The following is an 8,545-nucleotide window of genomic DNA, read 5'->3' on the forward strand; positions in this document are numbered from 1 at the left end:
TTTAAATAAGAACATAAACTCATAGGAAGTGTTTCAATATCTTTGTGGGGAGAATCTTTGTTCAAATGTCTTCAATCACTCAAAGCACAGTTGTACCCAAATGTCTCATGGCTAAAGGTTGTGTAGGACTCCTTACATGATTTTACTGCTGTTGGTGTCCCATTTGCAGAGTTTGTTAAATCTTCACCAGAGGTAGGACACAGTAAAATGTAATGCTTTGTTAGCAGTAAAGAGTATGCACCTCTCCTTTTGATTTTATGATGGGCACTACATCCCTTGTTATTGTACACAACAGGGAGTTATAGTAATCACCTCCATCAGGGACACAGACAGCAGTAACAAATAGGTAGGGATTTCAGTTTGTACCCACAATCTAAAATAATCCCCTCACAAGAACCGCTTGGAAATAACCATGATATCAGCTCTTTGACAGACAGTGTACTTTCTGAGCCTGACACGTCACACTGATTGAGTGGCAGCAGCTCACTGCCTGTTCCCCTCCTTTCCCTGAGCCCCGTTACCACCAATAGCAGGGTCTTCTATCTTCATCCAATGCCAATATTTCCTGTTTCTTCATTGTTCTGTATACACCTAATATGAGGAAAAAATAAGGTTAGTGGTATGTTACTAAACTGTAATCATCAGGAGAGCTAACCTATTTGAGTGCATGTACAATAAAGGAGGAAAGTGACTGCAACCAACTCATTCCTAATCACTAAGCATATACTTCTGTAATCATCTCAAGCATATGGCACATATTGCATTACAATCCTGGCTGATTAACATGAATGCACCAGTGAGTTCAATTAAATGCACATGGCTGTCACCCAACAATGCCACTGCAAAAAGCCTGTGTCACTACCACTGTCCCAATTGCCGCCACCAATCGCCCCACATGGCAAATGAAGATGGCAGCTATTGTAATGTCCACACAGCAGGACTGGAAGGAGCGTCTGCCAATCACATCCGCAGTGATGGCAATGTCCAGGCAGGCAGGAGACAGTGCGTTACCAATAGCAACCACAGCTATTGTAATGTCCACACAGCAGGACTGGAAGGAGCGTCTGCCAATCACATCCGCAGTGATGGTAATGTCCAGGCAGGCAGGAGTAGATGGAGCGTTACCAATAGCAACCACAGCTATTGTAATGTCCACACAGCAGGACTGGAAGGAGCGTCTCCTAATCACAACCGCAGTGATGGCAATGTCCAGGCAGGCAGGAGTAGATGGAGCGTTACCAATAGCAACCACAGCTATTGTAATGTCCACACAGCAGGACTGGAAGGAGCGTCTCCTAATCACAACCGCAGTGATGGCAATGTCCAGGCAGGCAGGAGTAGATGGAGCGTTACCAATAGCAACCACAGCTATTGTAATGTCCACACAGCAGGACTGGAAGGAGCGTCTGCCAATCACATCTGCAGTGATGGCAATGTCCAGGCAGGCAGGAGTACATAGTGCGTTACCAATAGCAACCACAGCTATTGTAATGTCCACACAGCAGGACTGGAAGGAGCGTCTCCTAATCACAACCGCAGTGATGGCAATGTCCAGGCAGGCAGGAGTACATAGTGCGTTACCAATAGCAACCACAGCTATTGCAATGGCCACACAGCAGGACTGGAAGGAGCGTCTGCCAATCACATCCGCAGTGATGGTAATGTCCAGGCAGGCAGGAGACAGTGCGTTACCAATAGCAACCACAGCTATTGTAGTGTCCACACAGCAGGACTGGAAGGAGCGTCTGCCAATCACATCCGCAGTGATGGCAATGTCCAGGCAGGCAGGAGTAGATGGAGCGTTACCAATAGCAACCACAGCTATTGCAATGGCCACACAGCAGGACTGGAAGGAACGTCTGCCAATCACATCCGCAGTGATGGCAATGTCCAGGCAGGCAGGAGTACATAGTGCGTTACCAATAGCAACCACAGCTATTGTAGTGTCCACACAGCAGGACTGGAAGGAGCGTCTGCCAATCACATCCGCAGTGATGGCAATGTCCAGGCAGGCAGGAGTACATAGTGCGTTACCAATAGCAACCACAGCTATTGTAATGTCCACACAGCAGGACTGGAAGGAGCGTCTGCCAATCACATCCGCAGTGATGGCAATGTCCAGGCAGGCAGGAGTAGATGGAGCGTTACCAATAGCAACCACAGCTATTGTAGTGTCCACACAGCAGGACTGGAAGGAGCGTCTGCAAATCACATCCGCAGTGATGGTAATGTCCAGGCAGGCAGGAGTAGATTGAGCGTTACCAATAGCAACCACAGCTATTGTAATGTCCACACAGCAGGACTGGAAGGAACGTCTGCCAATCACATCCGCAGTGATGGTAATGTCCAGGCAGGCAGGAGTACATAGTGCGTTACCAATAACAACCACAGCTATTGTAATGTCCACACAGCAGGACTGGAAGGAGCGTCTGCCAATCACATCCGCAGTGATGGCAATGTCCAGGCAGGCAGGAGACAGTGCATTACCAATAGCAACCACAGCTATTGCAATGGCCACACAGCAGGACTGGAAGGAACGTCTGCCAATCACATCCGCAGTGATGGCAATGTCCAGGCAGGCAGGAGACAGTGCGTTACCAATAGCAACCACAGCTATTGTAATGTCCACACAGCAGGACTGGAAGGAACGTCTCCTAATCACAACCGCAGTGATGGCAATGTCCAGGCAGGCAGGAGACAGTGCGTTACCAATAACAACCACAGCTATTGTAATGTCCACACAGCAGGACTGGAAGGAACGTCTGCCAATCACATCCGCAGCGATGGCAATGTCCAGGCAGGCAGGCAGGAGTACATAGTGCGTTACCAATAGCAACCACAGCTATTGTAATGTCCACACAGCAGGACTGGAAGGAGCGTCTCCTAATCACAACCGCAGTGATGGCAATGTCCAGGCAGGCAGGAGACAGTGCGTTACCAATAGCAACCACAGCTATTGTAATGTCCACACAGCAGGACTGGAAGGAACGTCTCCTAATCACATCCGCAGTGATGGCAATGTCCAGGCAGGCAGGAGTACATAGTGCGTTACCAATAGCAACCACAGCTATTGTAGTGTCCACACAGCAGGACTGGAAGGAGCGTCTGCCAATCACATCCGCAGTGATGGTAATGTCCAGGCAGGCAGGAGTAGATGGAGCGTTACCAATAGCAACCACAGCTATTGTAGTGTCCACACAGCAGGACTGGAAGGAGCGTCTGCCAATCACATCCGCAGTGATGGCAATGTCCAGGCAGGCAGGAGTACATAGTGCGTTACCAATAACAACCACAGCTATTGTAATGTCCACACAGCAGGACTGGAAGGAGCGTCTGCCAATCACATCCGCAGTGATGGCAATGTCCAGGCAGGCAGGAGTAGATGGAGCGTTACCAATAGCAACCACAGCTATTGTAATGTCCACACAGCAGGACTGGAAGGAGCGTCTCCTAATCACAACCGCAGTGATGGCAATGTCCAGGCAGGCAGGAGTACATAGTGCGTTACCAATAGCAACCACAGCTATTGTAATGTCCACACAGCAGGACTGGAAGGAACGTCTGCCAATCACATCCGCAGTGATGGCAATGTCCAGGCAGGCAGGAGACAGTGCGTTACCAATAGCAACCACAGCTATTGTAGTGTCCACACAGCAGGACTGGAAGGAGCGTCTGCAAATCACAACTGCAGTGATGGCAATGTCCAGGCAGGCAGGAGTAGATGGAGCGTTACCAATAGCAACCACAGCTATTGTAATGTCCACACAGCAGGACTGGAAGGAGCGTCTGCCAATCACATCCGCAGTGATGGCAATGTCCAGGCAGGCAGGAGTACATAGTGCGTTACCAATAGCAACCACAGCTATTGCAATGGCCACACAGCAGGACTGGAAGGAACGTCTGCCAATCACATCCGCAGTGATGGCAATGTCCAGGCAGGGAGGAGACAGTGCGTTACCAATAGCAACCACAGCTATTGTAATGTCCACACAGCAGGACTGGAAGGAGCGTCTGCCAATCACAACCACAGTGATGGTAATGTCCAGGCAGGCAGGAGTACATAGTGCGTTACCAATAGCAACCACAGCTATTGTAGTGTCCACACAGCAGGACTGGAAGGAGCGTCTCCTAATCACAACCGCAGTGATGGCAATGTCCAGGCAGGCAGGAGTAGATGGAGCGTTACCAATAGCAACCACAGCTATTGTAATGTCCACACAGCAGGACTGGAAGGAACGTCTCCTAATCACAACTGCAGTGATGGCAATGTCCCGGCAGGCAGGCAGGAGTACATAGTGCGTTACCAATAGCAACCACAGCTATTGTAATGTCCACACAGCAGGACTGGAAGGAGCGTCTGCCAATCACATCCGCAGTGATGGTAATGTCCAGGCAGGCAGGAGTACATAGTGCGTTACCAATAGCAACCACAGCTATTGTAATGTCCACACAGCAGGACTGGAAGGAACGTCTGCCAATCACATCCGCAGTGATGGCAATGTCCAGGCAGGCAGGAGACAGTGCGTTACCAATAACAACCACAGCTATTGTAATGTCCACACAGCAGGACTGGAAGGAGCGTCTGCCAATCACAACCACAGTGATGGTAATGTCCAGGCAGGCAGGAGACAGTGCGTTACCAATAGCAACCACAGCTATTGTAATGTCCACACAGCAGGACTGGAAGGAGCGTCTGCCAATCACATCCACAGTGATGGCAATGTCCAGGCAGGCAGGAGTACATAGTGCGTTACCAATAGCAACCACAGCTATTGTAATGTCCACACAGCAGGACTGGAAGGAGCGTCTGCCAATCACATCCACAGTGATGGCAATGTCCAGGCAGGCAGGAGTACATAGTGCGTTACCAATAGCAACCACAGCTATTGTAATGTCCACACAGCAGGACTGGAAGGAGCGTCTGCCAATCACATCTGCAGTGATGGCAATGTCCAGGCAGGCAGGAGTAGATGGAGCGTTACCAATAGCAACCACAGCTATTGTAATGTCCACACAGCAGGACTGAAAGGAAGACATTGCCGCAGTGATGGCAATGTCTTGACAAGCAAGAGGGAGTGATGCAATTCTCCACTGCAGGAACAGCACATGTTCCCATAGAAGCAAAGAAAGATAAACAGTAATCACACAAGACCCAGTAAGGGCCTATTCACACTAGGATGATTACCTAATCACCAATTGCCAGTGATTGCTAGTGCTTTTTAAAGCACTAGCGCAATAATAACTATATAGCAGTGATGTCACTGTTGTGATCGCTGGCGATTCACGATCAGCACTGATCGCTAAACGCACTACTTGCAACATTTTCCCACAATTTTAGAGCAATCACAATTACAATGCTAAAAAAGCACTAATTGTGATCACTCAAAATTGTGAAAGTGTTCAGTAATTTTTAACTGTGGAAAAATTGTCAGTGCAAAATGCTAGCGCTAAGCAATAGCTTCTTGCATTTGCAAGTGTGAATGGGCCCTTATGCAGCTACACAGTAAACTCTGCTCACTATGACAGGTAAATTGTCAAGGCAGGGAGAGGGTTTTATATCAGTGTTGCCAACCATCCATTAATTTACGGGCACTCTGTAAATAATGTGTAACTTTCTTCTGCCTGCGATTTCTGTAAGAGTCTCAGCTGTGCCTGTAAATAATGACATGGTCCCTGCTGAGCCTGACTGACAGAGAGAGACCGGAGGCAGTCCCGCCCCTCAGCCTAGGCTTTGTCCCTCCCCTTGGCCAATGACGTCCCCAATTACTTTCTTCTTCCATTCTGGCTCCGCACCCCCGATCATGGCATTCTTCTGCAATCTGAGAGAGGAGAGAGAAGGGCTGCACATGGAAACATGAGGTGAATGGTGTCACAGGGCCCCTAGTGGCCGGACCACAAATTGCCTTCTAATCGGTTTCACCACTCATACCATGCAAGCTGTGGTCGCAGGCGGTGCGCAGAAACCGCTGGAAATTTGTCAGCAGACAGACTAGGAGGGAGCCTGTGAGTTACGGTAATTACAAATTACACACTATTTCAGGGTATAAGTGCCACCACCTCTGTTACCATGAGACAGAGGAGCCCACTGACTGGCTGAGCCTAGACCTGCCAATAAAAAACGGTTAAACACACTCTATTCTGTCTAGCTAGCGACAATACAATGGTAGCGTCTCTCCAGAGACCCGGGTTCAGTTTCTGTGTGTGGCTGAATAATAGGGCAGCTGGACAAACAACTGACGATAGCGTTGGTTTATTGGAATGCAATATAAATAATTAATATATACTGAAAATCGTTTAAATCAACAATTATAGAGACAAATGATAACACAGTATGGAAAATAAAGATGGAGAAAATACTTAGAGATCATGGAAATATGTCCTTTCTGGGAAAATCTGAGCACATGGAGAATGTCCTTTGTTTCAGTCCAGGAAAATGGCTGCCAGCCGCATGGTCCTCTGGCTGGCTTGATCAGGTGATGGTACACAGGGGAGGACCGAATTGCCTGGGCAGCTCATTTACTTTTAATGGAGCTGCGTTCAGAGGCGGGCTTCCAGAGTCGGCCCCCGGGCCGGACTATGGTAATCACATCTGGGTAGGGCCTTTCACAAGCCCCATAACCCTGACACTTTCTCTAGGCCGACCTACGTGGCCGGCACACAAATAATAATTACATATTATCGATCCCCAGAACCTACCGATTAATATGATACCTTGGATGCGGGTGTTAGGGCGTATGGTTACCGAGGGGTCCATAACTCCATAACCGAACGAGGCAGGATTATGATGTGTATACCACGACGTTGGTCAGATTTTAGCGAATCCGAATACACTACTCCCACCTCTGGATGACACTTGGTTTTCCTTTAATAAGCAGAAATCATAAATCACATGCATCATATCCCTTTTGAACCATGGAGACGCTTTGTCTGGTGAGCAGGAGGAAGCCCCATTTGCTAGTCAATTCACATTGAGGTGTGAACTGTGAGCTCATCCTGTCTTTTCCAAAGGCAGGACACTGGCCATCTGCTTGCTGCTGTGGGAGCTTCACACCTGCTGTATCTGGCCAGGAAAGGCCTCTTGGTACTCAATTAGCATCTGAGTGAGATCAGCTTGGACAACCTGAGAAGCTTCTGCGAAGGGCCAGATCCCAGTCAAATCACAGGTCTTTTCAGTGAGCGTACTTGCTCCTATGAAAACAACTCTGCTAACCCCTATAAAGACAGCCGAGACCCCCCCAGGCCTGACTGCCTGGTATCCACAGGCATCAGATTCTGATCTGGCAACGCAACGACAATCGAGTCAGGAAACCGATCGCGATTGCGTTTTCTGGTCTGACGGCTCGTCCGTCACAAATGGATCATTCTATAATGGCTGACTGGCTGACAATATGAGGTGAACATTCTGCGATGACTGGCAAATTAACTGCAGGAAAGGCCATTCACACAATGCACACTAGTTGCAATGGAGGTCTGGGGAAGCCCTGTGTAGACAATACACTGAATGCTGTGCTTACAGAGTTTTGTGAGAGTATTGTTAGACATCCATTTCAACTACTGTGCATCGCTATTATTATTATTATTATTTATTTATATAGCGCTGACATATTCCGCAGCGCTTTACAAAGCACAATAAGACTAGAAGGGGAACCTAGATATACTAACAAATTGTAAAACAGAATTCCAAGCAGCACAAACATTGTGACAAAAACAGTAAACATTAGGAGGAGGACCCTGCCCTTGCAAGCTTACACTCTAATGGGTAGTGGGGGACACATTAGGTAAGGGGGTGGAGGATGGATGAGGCAGTGATTCTTTGCCTCTGATTACATTGTGGCAGACAAGTAAATAAAGGGCTATAGAATGTTATAAGCTTGTCTGAAAAGGTGTGTTTTAAGAGTGCGTTTGAAGATGTCCAGGTTTGGAGCATGACGTACAGGCTGTGGAAGAGAGTTCCAGATAAGGGGTGATGCTCGTGTAAAGTCTTGGATGCGAGCATGAGAGGAGGTGATCAGCTTAGAGGCCAGGTGAATTTCTTGGGAGGAGCGGAGGTTGCGGGAGGGACAATATCTAGAGATTAGTGAGGAGATGTATGGAGGAGACAACTTGTGGAGGGCTTTGTATGTTAGAGTCAGGAGTATGAACTGGATCCTCTGGGTAATGGGTAACCAGTGGAGAGAACGGCACAGTGGGGCTGCATCAGAGGAGCATGTGGAGAGGTGAATGAGGCGGGCCACTGAATTTAGAAGGGATTGGAGAGGTGCTAGCCTGTTTTTTGGTAGGCCACAGAGCAGGGTGTTGCAGTAGTCTAGACGGGAGATGATTAAGGCATGAACAAGCATTTTGGTGGCCTCTTGTGTGAGGAAGGGACGGATACGGAATATATTTTTGAGCTGGAAATAGCAGGTGGTGGTTGATGAGGCAATGTGAGGTTTAAAGGAGAGCTCTGAGTCAAGTATAACCCCCAAGCAGTGGGCCTTAGTGGTTAACCACTTAAGGACCACCCCCAGCCGATGGGCGGTGGCAAAATCCGGGCCTAAACGACCGC

Source organism: Hyperolius riggenbachi, unplaced genomic scaffold (genome assembly GCF_040937935.1).
Source record: "Hyperolius riggenbachi isolate aHypRig1 unplaced genomic scaffold, aHypRig1.pri scaffold_166, whole genome shotgun sequence".
NCBI lineage: Eukaryota > Metazoa > Chordata > Amphibia > Anura > Hyperoliidae > Hyperolius > Hyperolius riggenbachi.